Source organism: Maniola jurtina, chromosome 1 (genome assembly GCF_905333055.1).
Source record: "Maniola jurtina chromosome 1, ilManJurt1.1, whole genome shotgun sequence".
NCBI classification, from domain to species: domain Eukaryota; kingdom Metazoa; phylum Arthropoda; class Insecta; order Lepidoptera; family Nymphalidae; genus Maniola; species Maniola jurtina.
Genome location: NC_060029.1, coordinates 12,370,299 through 12,394,820, shown reverse-complemented (window position 1 = coordinate 12,394,820; position 24,522 = coordinate 12,370,299). Strand labels below are relative to the sequence as shown.

General features: G+C 37.8%; 1 protein-coding gene and 1 long non-coding RNA gene across 3 annotated transcripts in view; one reads left to right on the top strand and one right to left on the bottom strand.

Moving 5' to 3' along the window:
- LOC123870282 (LIM domain transcription factor LMO4) overlaps nt 1-24,522 on the bottom strand; it is a 253,622-nt gene that overhangs the window by 15,408 nt on the left and 213,692 nt on the right. The gene's annotated exons all lie outside the window — the stretch shown is intronic.
- On the top strand, nt 40-24,522 carry LOC123870556. The gene is made up of 4 exons (XR_006797111.1): nt 40-51; nt 4,739-4,746; nt 11,659-11,661; nt 24,434-24,522. It is a non-coding gene; the product is annotated as an uncharacterized LOC123870556 (long non-coding RNA).

Genomic DNA, 24,522 nt, shown 5'->3' with positions numbered 1-24,522 from the left:
ATGTCGTTAGGTCAAGAGGAAAGTATAATACGCAATGTATAACATTTCAGTGTCACGTGTCTCTTTCATTTGACAATCGTCTATAAGATTTTCTGTAGGACTAAAAAAATCTACCAATAGTAGGTATGAATGTTTAAACTTTCTCTTAAAAACGCCGTACGTGCATGTGAAAATCACGGAACACAGAATAGGGTTATAGAATTAGTAAAGGAGCGTAAGCAGTCGCTACATAATTTCCTTTACTCCGAAAAATTTCAAAATGAGTTGCTAAGAATATGAAACATACTGTCCCGATATTAAACACAGGTAAAGCCATTTCTATTAGCTTATTTAGAATTCTGTGGTTAAAACCTAGCATTACACTGCAAATTAGTCTAAAACAAGTACCTAAGCGTATAATTTTAGTAAGTTGAGGCAGAGATACGGTAAGATAGGGCAGTGATAGCGGCCTAGCGGGGGTGGAACAATAAATAAGGGTGGGGTTGGTGGCGTGCGCCGCGGCAGTTTGTCGCGTCGCGTGCGCGCGCGCTCATTCCTTATTCATGCGGATGTGGCACGCGAGCGCTGGCACGCATTTGTCATCCACGTCTTCTATCTGTTGGGTTTGGCTGAAGATTTGGCATTTACTAAGCAAGCCGTTTGCTTACGAGTACCTACTCACTAACACATCTTAATATTATAATCCATAAGCTTATTTTGCTATAATGCGCTAGAACTAGACAAATCTGTGTGTTGCAGCACGTTTCATGCAGTATATAAACCACCCACAATGCACAGATAGGAAAATAAGCAATTGGCTACATGATTTTTTTTATACGCACCACCACTACACAGATCCTTCAGGATTTAGGCTTCAAGTCTTCACGCCTTGAACCCTGACTCACTCCAAAGAATTCTCAATTGATATATTGACTGTACTAAGCAGAACTGAAAGCCGGCCAAAGCCAAAATTGTAGAGGATTCAGGTTAGGCATGGGAAAATAATCTTGCTTGCTCTTGGGTCTTGTAATGACTTCAGCAAAGCAACGCCTGTTTATATTTAACGTTCAAGTTGTTAAGTATTATGTTATCTACGTCTGGACAAAGTAGACATAGGCCTTTTCGAGAGCGCGCCATCGAACATGGTCCTTCATCATCTATCGGCTTCCCGCCACCTTTTTCAGGTCATCGGTCCAGCAGGACGGAAGTCATCCTACACTGCGTTTACCGGTACGTGGACCACACTCCAGTAGGTATTATGTTAAGCAACGATAATTCTCATGGAACTATCAGCTGATTCAGCTGCCTGATTTTACGCAACTGTGACTCTATGCAGGCGATCCACTCCTGCAGTAGGTTTTGAAGACTCGAGTGAACTAATTTGTACGGCCACAAGCGTTCAATTTTCTTGCTTTATACTGGAGTTATATTTATGTAGGTAGGTATAGAGTGCTTAACATTTAAATAAAATTGGTCTTGCGTAAAATTCCCGAGAGACCATTTAGGTGTTCACACATCACTGCTTAAATATTCCTGTATATTTTACATAACAATATATTGTTAGGAATCGTATGTTAGAACGTCAAAGGATTAGCATTATTCCCGATTCTCGTTATCGGTTGAGGTCTCTTACTTCAAAGCGGGGTTCAGTTACAGTTATTATTAATAAAATTTGGTCGGGTATGCGGTGCGGCGGGCTAGTGCGGCTAGTACGGGCTATCCGTAATGCCCGGGATACACGAGCCTAGCTCCTCAAGCCAAGATAGTATGCTAGTTTATAATTTTTTATAATAGTTTTATCAACACTTAAAATTTCTAAATAATTTTAAATACGTAGGTACATATTTATTATTCATCCTTTCAAATCCTGCCAGTTCCATACTTTTTGATACGTTTTTATAATTATTTAGTAATTTAGTACGCTAGGAAGCTAGTATTTCCCTCTTTATGTACCTTTACAGAACAAGCGTCATTTGTAATCTAGTAAGCTAGTGAGAAAGCTAGCGTGTCTCAAGCTATGATAGTTTAATAGTTTGAAAATAAAATAAAAAAACACTACCAAAGAAAAACTATAAAGAGTAAAAATTACATTTGAAAATGTCACCATATAGCCGCCATATTGTTTATTTAAACGTACTTATACTTACTTATCCAGTGTCACTCGGGAATCGAGATGATGTAGGGATTCTAATGATAAATACCTCATATATCCTAATATATTCAGGCATTTAGAAGTTACGGTGGTATAAAGAAACATACATACATGAAGCCCGAAAATATTACACTCCTTTTTTGGGGCAGTCGTGTAAAAACTATCCTCGTGTATGCCGGGCATTACGAGAGGCGGGCCGGCTCGTTACCGGGCGCCCGCGCGCCGGTCAACGCCGCGGAAAATTTGCCCGAAACTGACGCGCGTGAAAATTTAATGAACGGCCGGACGCTAGTTAACTAAAAGGTAAAGTGCACCCTCTTGACGTGTTCGGTAAATATTAATAGTGAGTGTGCTAGCGTGAGCCATTAAAAATGCACGATTCCGCGGACACGGGGCCCGGCCTCGTTCATTAGCCTCTTTACATGCGTTCCTATACAAATTACTGCGATACCCTCCACTTACGCTTGCCAAACAATGAAACTGATGTCTTTGTTCATTTATACTGACTATCATGGAACGAATAGGTACTCCGACAAAAATCATATTCTATGAAGCTGTCAAAATGGATAAAAGACTGGACATAAAGTGGGTATATTATATTAGAAGATGGGAACTCTTTGATGTTCCGGGATGAAAAGTATCTTAAGTTCTTCTCCAAGATGCAAGCTATATTTGTACCAAATAGATGATGTCCGCGACTTCATCCACGTGGATTTAGGTTTTGTAAGAATCCCGGAGGAACTCTTTGATTTTCCTGGATAAATTATTATTTGTCCAGGAATATAGCCTGTCCGTACCTACTCAGCATGCACGCTATCTCCGTACCAAACGTCAAAATCGGTTTAATGGATGGGCCGTGCATAGCTAGCAGATAGACAGGCAGAGACACTTTCGCATTTATAATATTATGGGCAGAGTTGGAAGTAAGTATGGATTGTATTTAGGGTTATACGTTTTAGGGGTTTACTTCAACTGTAAGATAATGATAAATGCCTTCCTAATAAATCATTATTAGGCTAATTATAGTACAATTACTAAAATCTTTATTTTAGACAATGTTCCAGGATACATCTACCCACTGCCGCCACTTTTCCGCCAGTTGCACTTTGTGATTATCGAATTTGTGCAATAAAATCCATTCAATATGAAACTTCCGCTTCGTGTACGTGGCCCAGAGAGCACTTCCTGAGCGGAGCAAGTTCTGTGTCTGAGCCATTTTAAAACTCTTACGACTACTATTAGGGATAATAGAAACTGTTTAGTTTGGAACTCAAGGAATTATGTGAGCCGTTGGAATGATCTAACTTCCGCCTCTCGTGTCGTTGGCTAGGAGAGCAATGCAGAGGACGCGGTGCGCGGTAATAGGTTTTCTTAACATTTTCATTTTATTTTATGTTCCCCTTTTTTTGACTCAAACCTTAACTTGCGGCCTTATCAAAATTTTACAAAACTAACTACCTATAGGCTTATAAATAAATCAATTTTGCACTTAGGTACATCATGGCGTGGCGTGCACAAGTTTGAAGCCAGGGTAAGCATTATTTAGGTAGGTACCTATTTATTGGCGCATTAATGAACAACGAACGTTTAGCTAGTTGTCCTAAGGTGAGCAGTGCTTTAATGGCTCTATGGCCTGCACGCCAATAGGTGCATGTGTAACGGACAACTGAATAGGTTCCTGCGGTAGTGGAGAGGTGCGGGAGAGGTGTGATGACGTGACGCGAGAGCTCAGTGATTCGTCAACTTGTGACAACTGTCGCCCCTCCCGCACCGTTCCACTACCTCACGAGCCTACTCGGTTATGCGCTATTTTTTTTTTTTTCATTTGTCCCACTATGAAGTCGCAACGCTACCATTTACATCAAGCTATGGACAAAAAAATTGTAAGGCATAGAATATATACAATTGTGTAACTCCTCAGAGGTTGGGCGATAAGGATATCTGTAACGCAGTAATGAGGATCGTTAATTATGTATCGTAAGGTGCGTCTCAATCCGGAGCGGTTCAGTGGCGTGGGCTCTCGCGAACGAGGTCAAGGGTTTCTCAACTCTCAACTCTGAGGGGCTGCCAAATTAATGAGGCACTCCTTTGTAATAAAGATATAACAAGAATTGCGCACGCGAACCCGGCGCCTGCCGCCCGCCGACTTCGATGTCATTAAAGACGTCGCGAAGTCTCAACGCGAGTCGTTATCACTTCTTGTCTAAACAACTGAGCCTATTCATTCCAAATTTTCGCAAATTAAATTTGCACACCGAATTAAGAAATTTCGGTGGATACCTCTGTCGTAATTATATTTTAACTAGCTTCTGCCCGCGATTTCGGCCGCGTGGATTTGAACTTTATAAAAATCCCGTGGGAACACGGAATGAAAACTAGCCTATGTATCAATTCAGGGTATCTATATTCCAAAGAGCCAAATAAGTTCAGTCATTGTGGCGTGAAGGAATAATAAAAATGGTGTACACAAACAAACTTTCGCCTTTATAATATTAGTGTGAAGTATCATTATCAGAAGAGGTTCGCGACTTCCTTCGCGTGAATTTAGGTTTTACAAGTGTCGCGAGATCTTTTTAATTTTTCTTTATTAGCTTTCTCCATTCCCAGCCAAATCAGTTCAGTCGTTTTGACGTGCAGTGTACGAGTAACAAACATCCAAACTTTCACATTTATACTATTTAGGTTAATCCGCCATATAATGTTATTATTTATATATTTTTAACCCCCGACCCAAAAAGAGGGGTGTTATAAGTTTGACGTGTGTATCTGTGTATCTGTGTATCTGTCTGTGGCATCGTAGCGCCTAAACGAATGAACCGATTTTAATTTAGTTTTTTTTTGTTTGAAAGGTGGCTTGATCGAGAGTGTTCTTAGCTATAATCCAAAAAAATTGGTTCAGCCGTTTAAGAGTTATCAGCTCTTTTCTAGTTTTCTTGTAGAAAAGAAGGTTAGATAACCGTTAGGTTCTTAATATTATGTCAATTGACAAATGTCAAGCTGTCAAGATGGACGTTGCCTAGATATGCATTATTATTTATTTGAAAATGATGTTTTGGAAAACTCAGATACTTTGGATCGAAGTCCAAGTTAGTTAGTCCAAGAAAATCGGTTCAGCCGTTTGAAAGTTATCAGCTCTTTTCTAGTTACTGTAACCTTCACTGGTCGGGGGTGTTGAAAATTTTTAATTTACACTTGTAGTCCCTTTCATCTTCGGCAATATTTTAATTGAAAGTCTATTTCATGTTCGGAGTACGTATGGTTCTCCCGTGAATATGAGTAAAAATAGTAAATATTCCTTCAAATGAAACCTGACACGCGCAGAGCGGGTGCGCTCGATTAAAATGAATCACAACGGTGCTAATTGGGCCCCGGCCGGCTCATCCAATTAGCCGCGACTTAGAAACCCTGCCCGCAAGCCGCTGTAATCTACCGTCCCGCCGGACCGGTACAGTCCTTCAGAAATCTACTCCCTTACATGCGTATTTATTAACTTTACTACTAGAATACAACGAACGCCTTCAAACAAGCTAGTTCCATTCAAACTTCAGTAAATCATTAGGCGTGATCGTAGTCAATGGCAAATCTGGTATCGATAAAAACTTTATGTTGTATAATTATGTCGCTACGAAATGGCATAAGCCGAGAGTCCCTTAAAGATATTATGGCTAACGCCCGGGAGATGTTAAAACGAAAACTCATTTAGACTATTTCAATAAACAAATCTAGTGATATTATAGAATACTAAGCATCTGATAATATTAAGATATATTACCCAATAGAACCTAAGTGCTAAATCTAAAAAGTTTAAAGGCTAAAATTAGGTTAAATATGATTAGAACATAAATATTCATGTGCCCGGCCGCAGTCGTTTTAACACCCCCGACAAGTGAAGGTTACAGTAACTAGAAAAGAGCTGTTAACTTTCAAACGGCTAAACCGATTTTCTTGGATTATAGCTAAGAACACTCTCGATCAAGACACTTTTCAAACAAAAAAAAACTAAATTAAAATCGGTTCATTAGTTTAGGAGCTACGATGCCACAGACAGATACACACGTCAAACTTATAACACCCCTCTTTTTGGGTCGGGGGTTTAAATCTTCATGAAACAAAACCCTAACGGCCCAACGAAAAAACAAAACACGTTTACTTTATATACCTACGAGTAGGTACCTATATGTTGAAAGCAATGATCAAAAAAACTCGTATACGTGCACGTATATTCTGAAACTAAAACGAAAATCTCAAAGGATTTATACACGTCATTTCTAATTCAAGCCAAAAATTAATCAACTTATTCCATTGACATTCGGAGAGTGACAGGAGCTGCACTTTATAATGTTTGCAAGATTGGATTCGGCGTGGGCCTACGTTTTCCATCCGGCGAAATGCATTCGATCGCATCAAGTAGACCTCCATTAGTCCAAGTTCGAGGTGGACAACTTTACGAAGTCGTAACGCAGGACGAAATAATATGAGACTTGACTTCATTTCATTTCAGTAGGTATTCTACCTCGTGAAATCGTGTGTACCAAAAAAATGCCTAATAGAAATGAAAAAGTTTTGATAAAATGACGATATTGAGACTTTTTACTGCCAATTTAAACGCAAAGCATTCATTCAAAAAATAGGTACTAACCGTTGTACACTTTTTTTGTTTGACTGTCAATTATTGAATTTGTAAGATAATTATGTAACGGTGATAATAATAATTAATTACGTACCCAAACTTAAAACTTTCAGCTTAGTGGCTTTCATTCAGTGATGATCACTAAGTTAGCGAATCACCCTTCAGGTCTGAGAAGAGCCCATAATAAACTCAGCTGGGTTAAACGTTATTGAAACTATGTCTATGGGTATTATTATTTTTATACATGGGTACATACCTAATAGTTATTTTGTTATGTTGTTACGGGATGCAAAGCTGAAGTGGCAATAGGCGGGGCCTTCAATTCGAATTGGGTTCCCAAGGCCTGGAATGGTAACCTCGCGCTGGAAATGGAAGGCACAGCTTGGCACTTAGTAGGGGTCCGTAGGTTGGGTGGACAGACAACATCAAACGTCTATCGGTTGATAACGACGATTATTTTGTTATGTCATACAGTAAGTAATTCATGATCATTTTGTAATCACTTTGTTCATAAGATTTTTTTATAAAACACTAGAGGATGCACGCGACTTCGTCCGCGTGGATTTAGGTTTTTATTGATCCCCTGAGAACTGTTTGATTTTCCGGCATAAAATGCCTACGTCAATTACAGGGACGCAAGCTACCTCGGTACCAAACATACAAATCGGTTAAGCGGATGGGTTTTTGGGAATCCCGAGGAGAACTCTTTGATTTTCCGAGATAAAAAGGAGCCTATGTCCGTCCCCGGGATATAAGCTAACCCTGTACCTTTCGTCAGAATCGGTTAAACTGTTGGGCCGTGAAAAGGTAGCAGACAGACAGACAGACACACTTTCGCATTTATAATATTAGTATGGATTGTTGATAAAAATGTGGTATTTTAAATATTTTGGAGTTTCATTAAACCGTCCGCATAATCGTGATCGTCTGGCCACCCTATGCGAGTTTACAAAACAGGCGAGAGCGAGACGACACGAGAAACCACTTCCGCGATGAGATAGCACTTCCTGTGATTGAGACGAGCTATCCTTTTTCCCGAAATTAGCTATCAGTGGAACACGCTTAAGTGCTGGAAATATTTATATGCGCATACTTAATGATGAGTGCTGTATGAATAAGAGGGTTACTTTTAAATGCATAGAAATATACAATGTGGCTAATTCTCTTGAACGCAGTCTCTGAATTGAACTAAAGTTGACAGGTCTAAATCTGGCGCTATCCTTTACCACAGGGAACACTATAAAAGAGATAGCAATTAGCAAAACAGTAACACCTGTCATTTTTGTTTAGAGATTGTGTAAAACAGATTTAACCATTACAACTGTATTGTTACTTTTGCTAAAAAATCGCAAATAGATCTTCAATAGCTCAACGGCTTAGAGGTGAGAGGAAATCCGGAAATTCGTCAAGTCGTCTCTCATTTGTTTGGTAGGGAAAATTTTCTGTGTAAGAAAGATAAAATTACAGTATAATAAAATTGTGGAATTAAGATTATCAGGTACTTGGAACTTGGACTTGGTAAATGAACTTGGAAAATGATCATCAAAAATATGGAAATTTTTGAGCAAGCAAATCGGCAATTCATCGGCATTCATAAAAACTGCTATATCTATTCCTTCCCGATTAGCTTCATTATCATCATAACATCGTAACATGATCAGGCGAGACTGCAGGTAAGGGCTAACTTGTATTAAATAAAAAAAACAGCTAACGGCGGAAGACATACGACAATATGCGTTGCAGACACAGATAAGCCAGACAAAAACCCCCAATGTAAAACATAGAGGTAGAAGTATAATTGTCGCGGACGTGAGCAACGAATGTTGTACCACAATGTGTAATTTCCTGCATTCCATCCCATCTCTCTCGCTCAGCTAAGTAATGACTTAGATCCATTTCCAGATAAATAGCAAATTGAATGTGCCCCGTAGTGTGCCGCCACCCTGTCCGTACATGCCGCACCTAGGGTTGCATCTAAATTAAAACTCCCTGACTGTAATATAGTATTTTCGCCCCTTCGGTTCATTTATTACAAAATATTGTAAAAATATCACGCATATTTTGCTTATTTATATAGAAAATAAGAAACAAGCCTAATTTTTATTTGTTTAAAGGGGATATACTAACATTAAATTATATTGTATAGAGATTGGAGTCGAAACAGGAATTAATTACGAATGCATGAACACATTAATTATATTATTGACCTAGCTTATGCCCGCGACTTCGTCCGCGTGGACTCCACAAATTTCAAACACCTATTTACTACCATAGAAAAAGAAAATATTTTTGAATCCGAATTTTCAAAAATCCTTTCTTAGCGGACGTCTACGTCATAATAATGCATACCAAATTTCAGCCCGATCCATTAGATTGAGATGTGCGTTGATAGATAGTCAGTCAGTCACCTTTTCCTTTTTTATATATTTAGACTATCATTATATTAACTTTCATAATGATTGTGCTAAACCCACGTGCTAACTGCTATTCTATGGTGACAAAATCATTCAAGATTTGGTTAAAAAAAATATGAAAATAAGCTCGCGAATAAACTTTCCCAGTTAATGATGAGCTGACAACCCTAGGAGCATACACTGGCCTGTTGGCGTGTCTGTGTGTTGCGATTTATTATGTTTAATTGAGACGTTTCAGTGATTAGTTATATTATGCGCAGCAAAACTAATCTACCGACATGTTTCTATGAAATACAGGTTCTGCCAACATTGCCACGTTTTTTTTTTGTATTTTGCCTTCGGCGATGACCTAATAATTTTAATTCAAAAGTTAAAGATATATATAGGTAAAGAAAGGTATCCATCTCTGCCTCTCTCTCTCTTTGGGTAGTATTCCTCATTGCGGAGGGTTGTGACCCCTTTCATTAATCACATAATGGTGGGAGTTTTCTCGAGATGCGGTAGGTTTCTAAATCCTTAGACATCTATCACTGTCTAAGTTTGGTATAACTAAAAAGGCAAAAATAAACGTGGCTGAAGAAAAAATGGTTGCACAGCAACAATAGCAGACAACTTGTATGTATGTCCTCTAAGACTTAATTGGCTCACTCTATTTTTACACCGCAGTAACAGAATCGTTTTGTAGAGCCAGCACTAAAGCGGAAAAACAGGTAATTTCGGGTGCAACAACCGCCATTAAAACTATGTTTTTAAAACTAATTCCCTCGGTAATAGCTGGCTGCGCCGATAACCTGCAAGCATTTACAATGTTTTTGGCTGCTCGTATTTTTTGGCTTGTTTTACGGTCGGGGAATATGAAAAGTTTTGAGAGGCTCTCGGCGAGAGGCGTAAAGGCGGTTTACGATGCGTCTTCAAGTTGAATGCGCCACATGTTCGCGTGTTTCGCTGAATTTCAACACGGTATAACCGCATTATACGTGCTATGACCTGACCATGAAAATTTTAAACGCCGCAATTCAAACTGAAAGGTTGGCTGCGCTGCGCTGAAATCGTGCGGTTTTAAAGCTTTTTGTTCTAAAATATTCAAACCGAAATCCCTTTAACATTATCCAATCGCCTCGTTCCCGAATGCAATTTTTTCCCATCCCGGGACAACAATTGTTCTTATATATTCTCGATTAAATTTTGGATACGAGCGCCAATGAACACAAATTCCTAGAGGCGGTCCAATAAAGGACGCTGTGCAGCCGCGTTAGGAGGCTATAAACGAACGTATTATCCATGTAAGGCGGAATAGCCGTTGCACAATTAATTGTTTCATTTTGGGAAACAATTCCCGCTCCTCATTCAATTAAGAGCGGCGAGTGCGGGGGTAGGGGGGGACACCCTCCCGCCGCTCATGAGACGGACGTATTAATAGCGCCTGCAATATTGATATACTCGTATCGTATCCTATGTACCGCCTCGAATACGATATTGTTTGTTAGCGAATTCGATTTGTGTCGATCATAAATCTTGCGCCTTATGTCGAATTTGGAGTTGATTGAATTCCATTGCGAAGCGAAAGAAACACTTAGTAATTTAAGGGCGCCCGCTCGTTCATTAGCAGCGGCTAAATGATAAACGAAATGAGCGCGCGAGAGTGTGAACGTTCAGGTGATGCCGGCGGGACTCAATTAGTAAAAACACACAGAATTAAGAGAGACAAACACGTCGGGCGGGACACGTGACGAGATGCCCTCCTCAATCCGAATTTTATATCACGCATTCGTTATTCATTGTGTTTGTCAAGAAAATTACTGTGGACCTTTTAATATAACTTCGCGAGTCTCTGAAACAGGCTACAAATTGGAGTTGGTGGAAGTTTGCAAAAGTCACGCTCTAACCTTAGCGATTATTAGTAGCTGCGTGTCAACCGTGGAGCGAATTTAATTTTGCGCTGTATTATGCGGATCATTAGGCGTGATGAGTTTTTGATACTAATTATATAGCGATTAATTTAAATAATCATTTCGTAAAATGTAGGCAAATACATATTGCGCAACCAGGGTTAGTCTAACTCACTGCCAGACTATCTGGTAACCTGTAATTTACTATATTGGGAGTTGGGACCAGTGGCGTGCAAGTCACAGAGGTATAAAAGCATTGCTTATCTTAATTGAAATAATTCTATGCTCATTTTTCATAACAACCTGCCAGTAAATGGGTACCTACCTAATAGCAACCCTATTATAATGTAGGTAACGGGTATATATCACGATTGTTTTGATGATTTTGATACGTCGATATTTGTCGTCCGATCGTCATCACCACGACACATGTAATGGGGTCGAGATATCGACAAATTAAAATCATCAAATTAATCGCGGTATTGGACGAGTACCTAACCGTTACCATAATTAAAATAATATCTCGTTAAATCCTTCAAATCATTAGTATTATACACCCTAGCTTCGAACCCTATGCACTCCACTGTTTGGGAGTGAGTCTAACTCCGAAAAGAAGTCAATTATCGTGAGTTTAAAAAGATGCTTTCTATCAAACCGTACAGACGCAGGCGATGTCGCGAGTAAAATCCAGTCTACGGAAACTTAATTAATTCGCAATAGGATATAAATTGAATAGGAAACCGTTCCAAGTGTAACCGTAATTAACTAAAGGCTCATCTTGTCACAGCTTTTAAATCAGCGGTGCTTTCTAAAGATTGGAGAGCAATCTGTTAGATTGGTTCATTAGGGCCTCCATTAGTGAAGTAATGAGTCGCGATGCATACAAACCGGAGAGTTTTGCAAACGGGCGTCTTGCAACAAGTTAAACAACTATTTCAAATTATTATAGCGAAAATAAGTTTAATTAATCAACAAGTATCATGCAAGTACCCTTTCTCTTTGACATTTTAAATTATATTTAGAGTCTTAATAGCTCAACGGTCAAGGAACGGTAAACACTAATCTCGTAGAGTGAACTAATTTTTCAATCATTTTTTATCTCTCGCTCGTAGCTCTGAGCTACAAACGGCGTTCAAACTGCCGCCCGTCTACACAGCCATAAAAATTGAAGATGCTATGCTCGTGTACCTAACTGATTTTCCTTAGCCATAAGTTCCAGACATTCAAGCAGAAACCAACTTAATCTTGTAGGGTGAGCTAATTTTTTGATCAACCTTTATCTCTCGTTCGAAGCTCTGTGCTATGAGCAGCATTTGAAATGTCGTCCGTCTGCGCTGCAGTCAACTTGAACACGCTATACCTACTATACGAGTGCCTTACTGATTGTCCTTTACCGTTCATAAAGTCCCGGCCATCCAAGCAGAAACCACCGCTAATCTCGTAGAGTGAACTAATTTTTCAATCGTCCTTTATCTCTCGCTCGTAGCTCTGAGCTACAAACGGCGTTCAAACTGCCGCCCGTCTGCACCGCAGTCAACGTTTAAGACGAAAATTAGCTGCAGTGGGAGGATTTCGAGTATGAATACAGGTCGGTGCTGTCCATTAGCATAATTGGAGCAGCCACCTACGGGACCTTTGTCAGTGTTATGGGAAAGAAAAGGAATAGATTAGTGACATTTGACTAATTGGATGCTCTTGTTTGGGATTGAATTAACGTCTAGTCTAGGCTCATTTTATGAAGTACCTAGGAACTTTTCTTCTTATAGCTTTTCTCAACTTTTTTAATTTTTTAGTTGAACGCAGGCCAAACTTTATTAACTAGCTAAGAAGCGGCATACGTTACAATACGACATACATACATACTAATATAACTACATAGATGGTATGATTTCAGACACCTTCACGCAAGCGCTAACAACAACTGTACAAAGTTTCAACTTTGAAGACATGCGGTAGTTGTTTTAGTCCGTTCGAGTCGGATACGCCCTGCCAGTAGGTACCTAGGCAGAAATCCATAAAAGATGTTTGCCTCCACAAAGGAAAAAAATCGGATAAATGATGCTTGGGTAGGTTTGATTAAAAAACAGACAGACAACTAAAAATATTTATTCATAAGTAAAATATCCATCTCTCATGTTAGAGGTAGGTGAAGTTTTCGAAAATTATTGAAACATTCGAACTTAGTAGTAATTCTGGGAGGTTTCCGTAAAGATATTAGGTGCAAAGTGGCAATAAATTGAAGAATTTTTGTATGGTAAACCCACACATAAAGTTTCCTAAAAGGTCTTTTGTAAAATGTAAAATATGTCAGAAAAATTTCTCTATAAGTAAGTGAACCGGTTACGAAGCAAAACTTTTTCGAGGAATATCAATGGGTACATGGCAATCCTTTTAGTGTATGCTGGAAACTATAGCAAGTCAATTTCACTACGCTTTCTTTGCAACTTCTTTCTGAGCCCCCAAAACTAAACTAGCTAATTTGGCACCCGTGAATTTAGTAGCTGATTTTTGCTTTTGCTCAGATGTGATGTTACTGAACACCTGATACACCAGAATAACAGACTAACTAACCACATACTTAAACATAAAGTCCTAGTAAACTTAAAACTATAAAATATAAACGAAATAAACATAAGTAACTAAATTGTAAATGCATATAGTAAGTATAACTGTAAAACTTGTTCCATTAGCGCTTAAAAAGCTAAGTAAAAGTGGCAACTATAGAAACTGCGAAGAGGTATTTTCATTTAGACCGAAATGGTCAATTTTAGTTCAAAGGTATCAAAAATGATCTAGGTAAAGTTTCAAGATAAACTGTATTTTTTTTAATATCTCTCACAATGAGTGGGATGATGAAGATCAAAGTGCGTTTTTCGCTCGAAGTTTTGTCAGAATCGCAAATAGCAGATAGGGACGTCACACGGCCTTGTATTTCTTTTCTTGGTCTTATAAAATACTCTTTGTACGCCTTAAAACGAATAAATAAAATTAATAAGAAGAATTCTCGATATAACATTTTAATACACATTTTTACGGTGTTCTCTTTAACATGAAAAAGAAAAGTTTGATCGAAAATCAATTACAAAAAAAAACCGCTAAATGGACTCCCCATTTAGCGTCTCATTTAAATTTATAACATAAACAAAAAGGCCTTAGGTTGCACAGAACACAAATGGTTACATATTTTATATTTCAAAGTGTGGCAGCGTAGAAGCAGGCGTCTCCAATCCCTTGGCCGCAGTGAAACTTCCCGCCGCTGTTTTTTATTGCGCAGAATTTAAATGCATTTTTGATGTTACGAGATGACACGCGGCGGACGCACCCCCCGCGCTCCCCCTTCCTATAATTTTCCAACTTGAAACTTCACTACGGTATTAAGCCTTGATTGCCTGGAGAAACTTGGGACATTTTGGCGTATTCTTTGGACTCCCAGAAGATAGCGCTGGTGTAGGCTTTATTGCACTAGCAGTTATTTGAATTAATTTGAGCAGTTTTCCAGTAGATTATATAAGATTAAAATGGCCTTTATAAAAATTAAAAAATATTATTACGAGTGTGCGAGATGTCAGCTTTGCTACAATCACTGCTGTGACTGACGAATAACCTACCCTCTAATGCGATAACTGATGTTTGTATGACACATCTGGATAATCCTCTGATCGATTTATAAATCACCTCGGATATTAATATAATTGACTGATTTAGAAACAATCGTCTATTGGACGCCTAAAACACGAGTCGCGAGGATTTTTATAAGGTGGTGAAGTTACCGCATGCGGTATATCGACAGAGTTTCAACCGACCAAGTCCACTAGTCGTTATCTCACCTGCAGAAAATCCTTGCGTGCTTTGTGTCGACCGAGTTCTCGACCAATTAAAATGAGACAAAATATTTCTATAATATGTAACTTCCATTTTATAAGCTCCAGTTCCAAGTAACCTGATTTTTTTACGGAATAACTTTTAGGGTTTTCTCATTCATAAGAAAGTTGGCATTAAACAGTATTAAATGAAGTCCTTAAAACTATGTAACATGGTAAATGGATAGGAGGTATCACCTGCCCGCAGGCGACATTAAACGTATTGTCGTGTTCGCATCGCCCTGAGTTTCGATCGAAACTTAACTACTTAATTGAAAACCATCATACTGCCTTATACATGGTAACACTTTTATCGGGTTTCGGTACGATTTGGCATACGTGGGTACGACCACATAAACTACAATCTATGCTTTAGGTATTACAAGCGTGCTGTTAGCGACAAAATTCAAAAACTAATAGGACCTTACTATTATTACCTACTGGTAAAAATAATAAAATATTACCACGGATGGTACATATTTTTGGTAGGTATGAGAATTAATCTTTCATATTAAAATCTGATGTTGATATCAAAATTAATACATTAATCGCAATGCGCCCTTTAAACTGCTCGACTATATTTTATCGTCGCGACAAAGTGGGAACGCGGCCTCGAGTAGTTTAGCTAATTATGAGGGAAGCGATGAACCATACACACTTCTAAGCTCAAAACATTGTTACCACTGCCGTGGTCGAGTAAAAATTAATATGTACTTAAACTCAATAATATTCAATACAATACATTTTTTTCTCTACAGCGGCAACATGAATATGCAAATGAATTCGAACCACAGTGTCAATTTCCTTTCCGAAATGTCTTCATTGAATACCGCCAGGCGGATTTATATGGCCAAGGCTTGGCCCAAACATATTGCTTGGTACCTGTTAACGGTCGGTACTCGGTAACGGGGACCGATGTAATAATTAACACAATGATTGTGGCTCTGATAATATCGGGAACTTTATTACTGAATTCTGCATTTTTGGCCTTCGTTATACGGGGTTTATGTTAATTTCAACTGTAGTTTTATGTAAGAACTCTTTCTTTTTATTCGTGGTAGCGCTTGATTGCTATAGTTCTTGATGAAAAGCGATGATAAGGTCCGAAGCTAGAATGCACTTGTTTAGAAGATTGCTATTCTCTCGTACACAAACGCCGAAATCTTCAAAATTTTATTGTTCTCCTACCAGCAGCAAAAATTTGTTATCGAAATATAACAAATTTTTTGGCTATAAAAAATTAAATCCTAATCATTCATTCATTACTTTTGATTTAAGATTTTACCCAGACCTACTAAAGTTAATAAGGCCCTCACCAATAAATATTACACACTGTTAAGTTATGATTGATATGTCATATCAAAATATATAAAATGTGTGTGTATTTAACCCCTGTGTAGTGCAAAAGTATTAGGATTTTAGATGTTGTAAACAACGTAGACTAAGAAGAAACATAAGAAATGTCTATTACAGAAAAGCGAGAAAGTGGATCGATTAATTTATCATGCAACTGTTTTAATTAGCTATATTGGATAAACAAACAAAAAGAAACGTCGTTGAATGAATCGGATATATATTAAAAACGTGATTTAATATTAATAGATGAGAATAAACAAATAACATCACTCTATAGAGGCAATTAAATTAAATTATGACAGACCATAACCGTCATTATTAAAATAATGCACAAATCGGTCATAAATTTAATCGCACGTGCAATACAATTTAATGGAAAATTAAAATAGCCACCGCATACCGCGGATGTCAATTCGCCATAGACTGTCCAATAGAGTGAGAGTCGGCTGCTTTATTTATTGCGGATTAATATAATAATTGCATAAAGGTGTCGAGACTAGCCAAATCAAGTTTTCAATTTGCTGGCGTTGGAATCTAGATCCGAGAGGTTAGGAGTGGTCATGCTGTGATCAATGTATCATTGGCCCATCCAACGGTAGATGGGATTATTGTACGACCGAGGTATCGCTGGATCGATGAAGCGTTGGGCAAATCCCCCATAACTTCCTCTAGTGTGCCCTTGTGACCTTTGGTTTTGGGTCACTGAACCAGCAAAGTTAGTAGGCTTGTAGGTACTACGAGTAATTAAAAATGTAACTGTCAGTAGAATTCAGCGCTTAATTAACTTAATAAGTAATAAGTAACTTACAAAACTTGATTAACTAACAGTGTGATAATGCAGTCTACTTGTATACCTTTTTTATCAAAGGTATAAGTGACAATGTTACTAAGCTGGAACACGGTGATCTAGAAGATATGTGGCAGTTATTTGAAGCCATATAAGTGTGCGTAATAGGCTGCTATGCATCACTTTGTGACTATAAGTCTGCCAATAAAGCTGTACGCCGTACCTCGGTAACCGAAGCTTTTCACTAACGGGGTATCCGTGTGAACGTATGCAAGCTGCCTGAAAACTAGCCGTTGCGGTATTCCAAGCAATCAAGCCATAACCCGATACCGTATAGAGTTACACTAATTATTTTACTGCATTCGATCCATAGAAATTTTCAGCCAGCTCGCATTTTATGTAGTTTGTCCAATTTATCAGTGCTGAGAGTGGTTCGGGAATAATCGTAATCGAAGCGAGCTGCGCCGAACAATATGGCCCGATGTCGGCCTCTCTAATTGGCCCTTACCTGAAGCGCACTCCAGAATGATAAAGCCCCCATTAGCCGCCCTATTATTTACCTACTCGTCATTAGCGTAGACTTCATTAGGATAACGAGATAACGGAGCCAACTCGAGTGCGTATTTTGGTGTTTTTGAACGGAATCACGGAATTTCTGAAGAGCGGCTATCGAGCGCTCGAGGAAAAAGAACGAGCTAATTATTTACAAGCAGGTAGGTACTCCTCAGATCGCACTCGAAACTGAGTAATGACGACAGCTCGGGAGAGCGACGAAGAGGTGAGTTACGTTTGTAATCTTGAGTCACCTTTAAATGTTAAACCTGTTATCAGATTTTGATAAAATCAGCACGAACTTTTCTTTATCTACTACTAAGATCAATACAGGTAATTGGCAATCACTCAACGTAAAAACTTATTCATTAAGAATTGATAAATGCTTGGATAAATGAATGCCCGCGAAATAAACTGACCATGTGGGTCTGTCAGGTGTTAATTTATATCATCATATCCAAACAATAATTAATATTTAGACCACCCATATAAAGCACACGTCATTAAGATAGCAATCGATTATAATAGGAAAAATATCGACGCACTGAGCCCCCGCGTTCGACAAAAAAGCACGCCGAATTTATTGTTAATTATAAAACTCCGGCGTCGAATATTAACCCGGAGATGCGATGCCCAGATAGCGGAGGCCTATTTATTTATTATTTAGATATCCGTTGGCGCGGTCACGATTCCATATTGTTTCGCCGTAATGGCATTAATGACCTCGGTTTAAAGTTGAAGTGTTAATTTGATTTAAAATTATGCCCTCGATTACGATCTTCACGTGGAAGTTTCACCCTAAGCATTAATTATGGCGTTGATCCCCGATCAGTTGCCGTGATATGGCTCGTTCACGTTTATATTAAGCCTTATGCTTTTGTATTCAGCACTCGATGATTAAATGTAAAAACACCAAGCCGCCCATTGCGAATAAGTGCACTCAGCCTACGTACTCCAATTAAAGATAAATAAATGTTCGATTGGTGATTATTGGATGTATAAATCTTTTGCGTGTCTAGAGGTGCTTGATGTGTGATGATTGCTAGAAATCTTTCATTACAATTAAAATAACAGAGTTAATTAATAAATAACATTTTATTGCATACTTTAGTGAAAATATTCAAGTTGAACTATTTCTGTATAGGTCGATAAGACTTTTATCTATAGCTTTTATCAGAAATTTTAATGAAAATCAGACTCGGTGTGTGGGACGATAGAACTTAGCTATTAATAAAGTTCAATGTTGTGTTGATTATAATTATTATTAAGGATTGATACATTCGCATTAAAGACAATATTAGCGCATTTATTTTATACATTTAATGCCCTTAATTAATTGCTATAAATTATTTTCTTTTCACTATAGTACAATGTAAAATATTGTCAGACGATATCGGTTTATTGTGTCGATGTTTTTTCCAAAGAGCTTACAGTACTTGCATAAGTGTCTCAATGGTTAAAGATTAGGAGAAAAACACAAACGCCCGTGTGCGTGTGTGTTAGTGTATGCGTTATTTTTGTACTATTTATCACTATTTAATACGAAAGTGTGTTTGTTTGTTGGTTTATTCTTCAATCACGTCGCAACGAAGCAACGGATCGACGTGTTTTTTGCATAGGTATGGTTAACGACCTGGAGAGTGACATACACTCTATCCCAAAAAAAACAAAGAGTTCGCACGGGATTTTTAAAAACTTAAATCCACGCGGACGAAGTCGCGGGCATCGGCTAATATTAATATTATTATAAGTTACTTATTATTACTCCAGGGGTCGAAAGCGATGTGCGTACCGGGAGTCGCGGGTGAAATACGATCGTCGTTGATCGTAAACGTCGCGTTAATTAGCATCGCCGCTAATGAGGAGTTATGGCGGCGTAATGAGCGACTTGCGGCCGACGGATTTATTGGCTCTCTACCATTGTACGAGTATTGGCACGATCGGAATGCGGCGTGATAGAGATGTGATTGACTTGTAGAGTCGTTGATGCAAGCTTTTTTTTAAAGTTAGGAATACTTAATGAGATTCATGTAAGTGAGATCTCGGTAAAGATGTTGTTGACTTATTTTTTTGTGTCAAATAAGGGCGCGTATGCACGAGTCGCCAAACGGTAGAATGAGCCGTGCACACGACAAGACGTTCGTACGTTTTCCCACGAGTGACGATTCCGCAACCGCACGGCAGTTGCGGCTTGTTTTCTTCAAATGCTCCTCGTGTTGACATGCATCCTCTTGTAAGAGAAAAATATAATGTTGATGTGGCTGCCACCGCGCGGAACGATTTGCGGTCACGATACACAATACACAACACACTGCACACGCCTTTCCGTTCGTAAGTTTTTCACGAGAGACGATTCTGCAACCTCATGACATTTGCGGCTTGTTATCTTCACATGCTCATCATGTGACTCAAAAATCACTGGCAACTTCTTGCAATCCTGCTTTACTTAACATGAAGAGGAGATGCAAAAAATATTGGATTGTATTTGTAAGAGAAAGATATAACATTATGTTGATGTGGTATGGGTGCCGTGAGTCGTGTGGTGCGTCTTAAGAGGGCTCTCTCCGTCACTCGTTTCATACAAACGTAGTTCCAATTTCATTTGAATATTAAGCAACCAAAGTCCATGAAATTTTGCAGACATATTCTATAAACTAATATCTATGTTTCAAAATATTCGGTTTCAAAGTTACACGGTCTTAAACATACAAATCTTTGAGCCCCTTTAATTTTAAAACTACATATTTTTAGAAAAATCTATAACACCAGAGACACAGATATTAGTTTCTAGAATATGTCTGCAAAATTTCATGGAATTTGGTTGCTTAATATTCAAATGAAATTGGAACTACGATTGTATGAAACGAGTGACGGAGAGAGCCCTGTTAAGCAGGTTCATACTTCTTACGTACAGCTGCTATATTGTCAAAAAAACTCGTAACAATACGTAGAGATAAAACAACATAGCGGTACTAGCCAAAAAGTCGTCTGCAAAACTTGCGTCGTCGTGCTGTGAGGTGTTGAATGAGTAAACGACCCATAGAAGTATGTGGCGCTCGGAGTCTCACCGCATTTAATCGTGCCGTGTGTGGCTCGTGCAAAAACGCTCTAAAGAAGAATTGATTAATGATTACGCTCTATATCGTTTCTGATATGGTCTTACGGCCTATAGTATTAGATATAAGTATTTGAAGATATACCTAGTAAGAAAATTAATAGGTACCTAAGAATAATTTTGAAAATGAGCTTTTGGTGCTTTGAATTTAGTCGCGCTGTCGTCACGTGGCTAGTAAATGAATGAATACATCTGAAAAAATAATTTCGATTTTTTTGACTAATAAGAATTTCTTTTACATACCGAAACACATAAATTTTTTTACTTACCTACTTATTTTAAATAGCGTATAAACAATTCAAAAATACAAATAAGTATCTATATAACATTTTTATATATTACAAAAATACTTAATAAACAGATAGCAGTGTTACTCAAACATAATTTACTCGGATACCACATGACGCCGGAGCAGAGTTGCCAGTACCAAACTCTAGTACAAGGATTTCAACTTATCAATTACAGCGTTTGCTACTTACCGCGCGAGAAGGGCGAATTGATTTAATGTAACCGGAGTGCTTTGACGAATATTATTAACGTCTTTTTACGCCCTCCGTGGAGGTAATGTGCTTTGTTCTTTAGCGGGCTTGAACACAGAATCACACTTATTCGGACCTTAAAGGGTTTTACTTTTGTTGATATCAGGTAGAAGATACCTACTAGGATAAGTAGCTTTGCTCAAGTCTCTAATATTAAACAGCGTTCGCGAATACTGCTAAATTAAATGTCTTTTTAACCCCCGACCCAAAAAGAGGGTTGTTATAAGTTTGACGTGTGTATCTGTGTATCTCTCTGTGGCATCGCAGCTCCTAAACTAATGAACCAATTTTAATTCAGTTTTTTTTTGTTTGAAAGGTGGCTTGATCGAGAGTGTTCTTAGCTATAATCCAAGAAAATCGGTTCAGCTGTTTGAAAGTTATCAGCTCTTTTATAGTTACTGTAACCTTCACTTGTCGGGGTGTTATAAATTTTTAATTTACACTTGTTACTCCCTTTTTAGGGATCTTTATGACAGAGACGTCTTAACGGCGAGGAGACCAATCGATTTCTTGTAACCGTAGTGCTTTGACGAATATTATTAACGTCTTTTTACGCCCTCCGTGGAGGTAATGTGCTTTGTTCTTTAGCAGGCCTGAACACAGAATCAAACTGATTTGGATCTTAAAGGGTTTTGCTTTTGGTAAGTACTTGTTGATATACCACCTATTAGGATACCACCTATTAGCATACCTATTAGGATAGATAGCTTTACTTAATTCTTTAACGCTAAAGTGCTTTTGCGCATACTACTAATGCTTTTAGTGATGCTTTCATTTTTAGCGGTCTTTATGATATAGACTAGACGTCTTATCATTATTGTGAAAATGTTACGAATAGATAATAAATAAATAAATAAATCTTTATTATCTTAGCAGAACATAATGTTATACATATTTTTGTTTTTGAAATTATTTGTTGGTAGGTAAGTTAAGGCGGCGTATCTTATAATTTTTATAATTCATTATTGGCTATAAACTATACCCAGCTATATTTTTATACCATTTTATATAATATGTACCATGAATATCATTGGAAACTTTTTTGGTCTAAGTTTTACCTATTTTTACTACTACCTCGCTACGTAATACTATTTGGTTTCCAAATTTTTTCATATTTAAAATAATAAATTCAGTTAAAAAATTAATCAAATAAGATAAGAAATTAAGTACAGCATGTCGAATCTTTTTTTGGTATAGACTATAGAGTCAACTTTCAGAAAGCAAAATATTTTTAGGTACTAGAACTTTAGATAACCCAACATACATATTCTATATATATTATTATAGTTTTCTACATCGATGCTTATAATTAATTACACACGCTGGAGAGAGTTTACGTAATTTTGTTTGAATACTGAAATACTTTTAGTACATCTTAATGAATAATTAATTCATAGTATAAAGTGCAGGAAGCCCAAACGCGTTGAAAAGTGAAAGTTTAGTGACGACCAATGAAACCGGTCGATATGCATTACTTCAAGATTAATCGCAGATTATGCTCGGAATGATTATGAAAGTACTGAGCGTGACGAGTACGATCTTGGTGCACTTGTGAGGAAAGTGAATTCGAATGGTGGCTAATCATACACTTGTAATGACTGACTGACTAATCTATCATCGCACAGCCTACACCGCTACAGTTAGACACAACAGTAGATTTATTTAACAAGGTAGGCAAGAAAGGATTTTCGGAAATCTCACCCCTAAGGGGGTTGGGGTGTGACTCTTTGTATGAAAGTCCGTCATTTTTCAACTTGTATCGCAGAAAAAATGGTATTTGGTTTTTTGGTTAAAAATGAAGAAATACGTGTTTAATGGTGTCAAGAAATTCTACCCCCAAGTTAAATAGGGGGTTAATGACGAAATCTGCATGAAATTTTGCCATTTTTCGAGTTATGAAAAAATGAATAATTAGTAGTGTATGTATTTCAGGATTTTCGGAAATTCGTCCCCTCACCGTATTTCAAAAATAAGTTACAAGAAAAAACAAGTTGCAGCCCGATTTTTCTAGTGCGTAGGTGGTCGTCAATTGCATGGCATTACTACCGCGCTTCGAAATGATTTCGAACCCTTGTATTATAGAATAAATATTGAAACTAGCAAGAATGCTATGGCCTGCTCTGTGACAACGAATGTGGGCACACTTTGAGAGGGAGCACAAAGGAGTGCACCGGAAGAGTAACGCGACAATATCCTAATTCACTCGCGAGTGTAATCCATTAGTGTACTCGGCATGGCCGCCACCCCTACCGTGAAGTATTTCAGCATTTTAGAAGCATTTAACCGAATGGCTCGTGGTTGATTACAATTTGTTCAGTATTTTACTTGGACCAAATCACGTGAAAAAAATGTTTTCAATTAAACATACCACTTGAACCGTTTTATTAAATGTACTTAGGTATGGAACGGCTGCTCTGAACTAAAATCATTTTTTATGAAACTGTCAAAATTAGTATGACACTGGATATCGAATATAAGAAAAAACAAGTTGGAGTCCGCAAAATTTTTTTGTTTAGAATCAAGTTCGTTGATCTCTATGGTTGACCTATAGGTACCTACTTTTTCTAGCTAATAACTTTTATGGGCCTAAAAGTGGCTCTATTAATTTAAAAAAAAAAACCTGCGGGAAAAGATAGCACTAATTTTAGACCTCCAAAATTAAACGTAGTATAACCTAGGCGCCTATTGAGTAATTTTAATGATTTCACTATTTTAACTGATACATTATGGGATTGTGACGTTGGATAAATATTTAATCTGTATCGACTGCGGCCACACTTTGGAAGGGATCATAAAGGAGTGCACCGGAACAGATCACACGACAATATCCTAATTCACTCGCGCGGGCGTAATCCATTAGTGTTTCCGCAGGGTTGTCAACACCTACCTTCTTCCCGAGCATTAAGCAATTTTGCTCAAATATCAAAGTTTAGGTTTTAAAACTAAACTTTTCTAAAGCATTTATTCTTTAATTAAAAAGTATTCGCTGGTGCTGGTTCCAAGTGGAAGGGATTTACATAGCTACCGAGAGGTCTACCTCTGCAACATATTAAGCACTGCAATGATTTTGAATCAAATATCTAATATAATACTAGTAAGTTGTCATTATTATGGTATGTATGTTTATAGTATGGTATTCATTAGTATGGTATATTTTAAGATAATAATAATAATCATCTTTATTCCAGATATTACATCCATTTTGTTAGTAATACAAACAATTGCTTATGACTATGTTAGTAAGTAGGT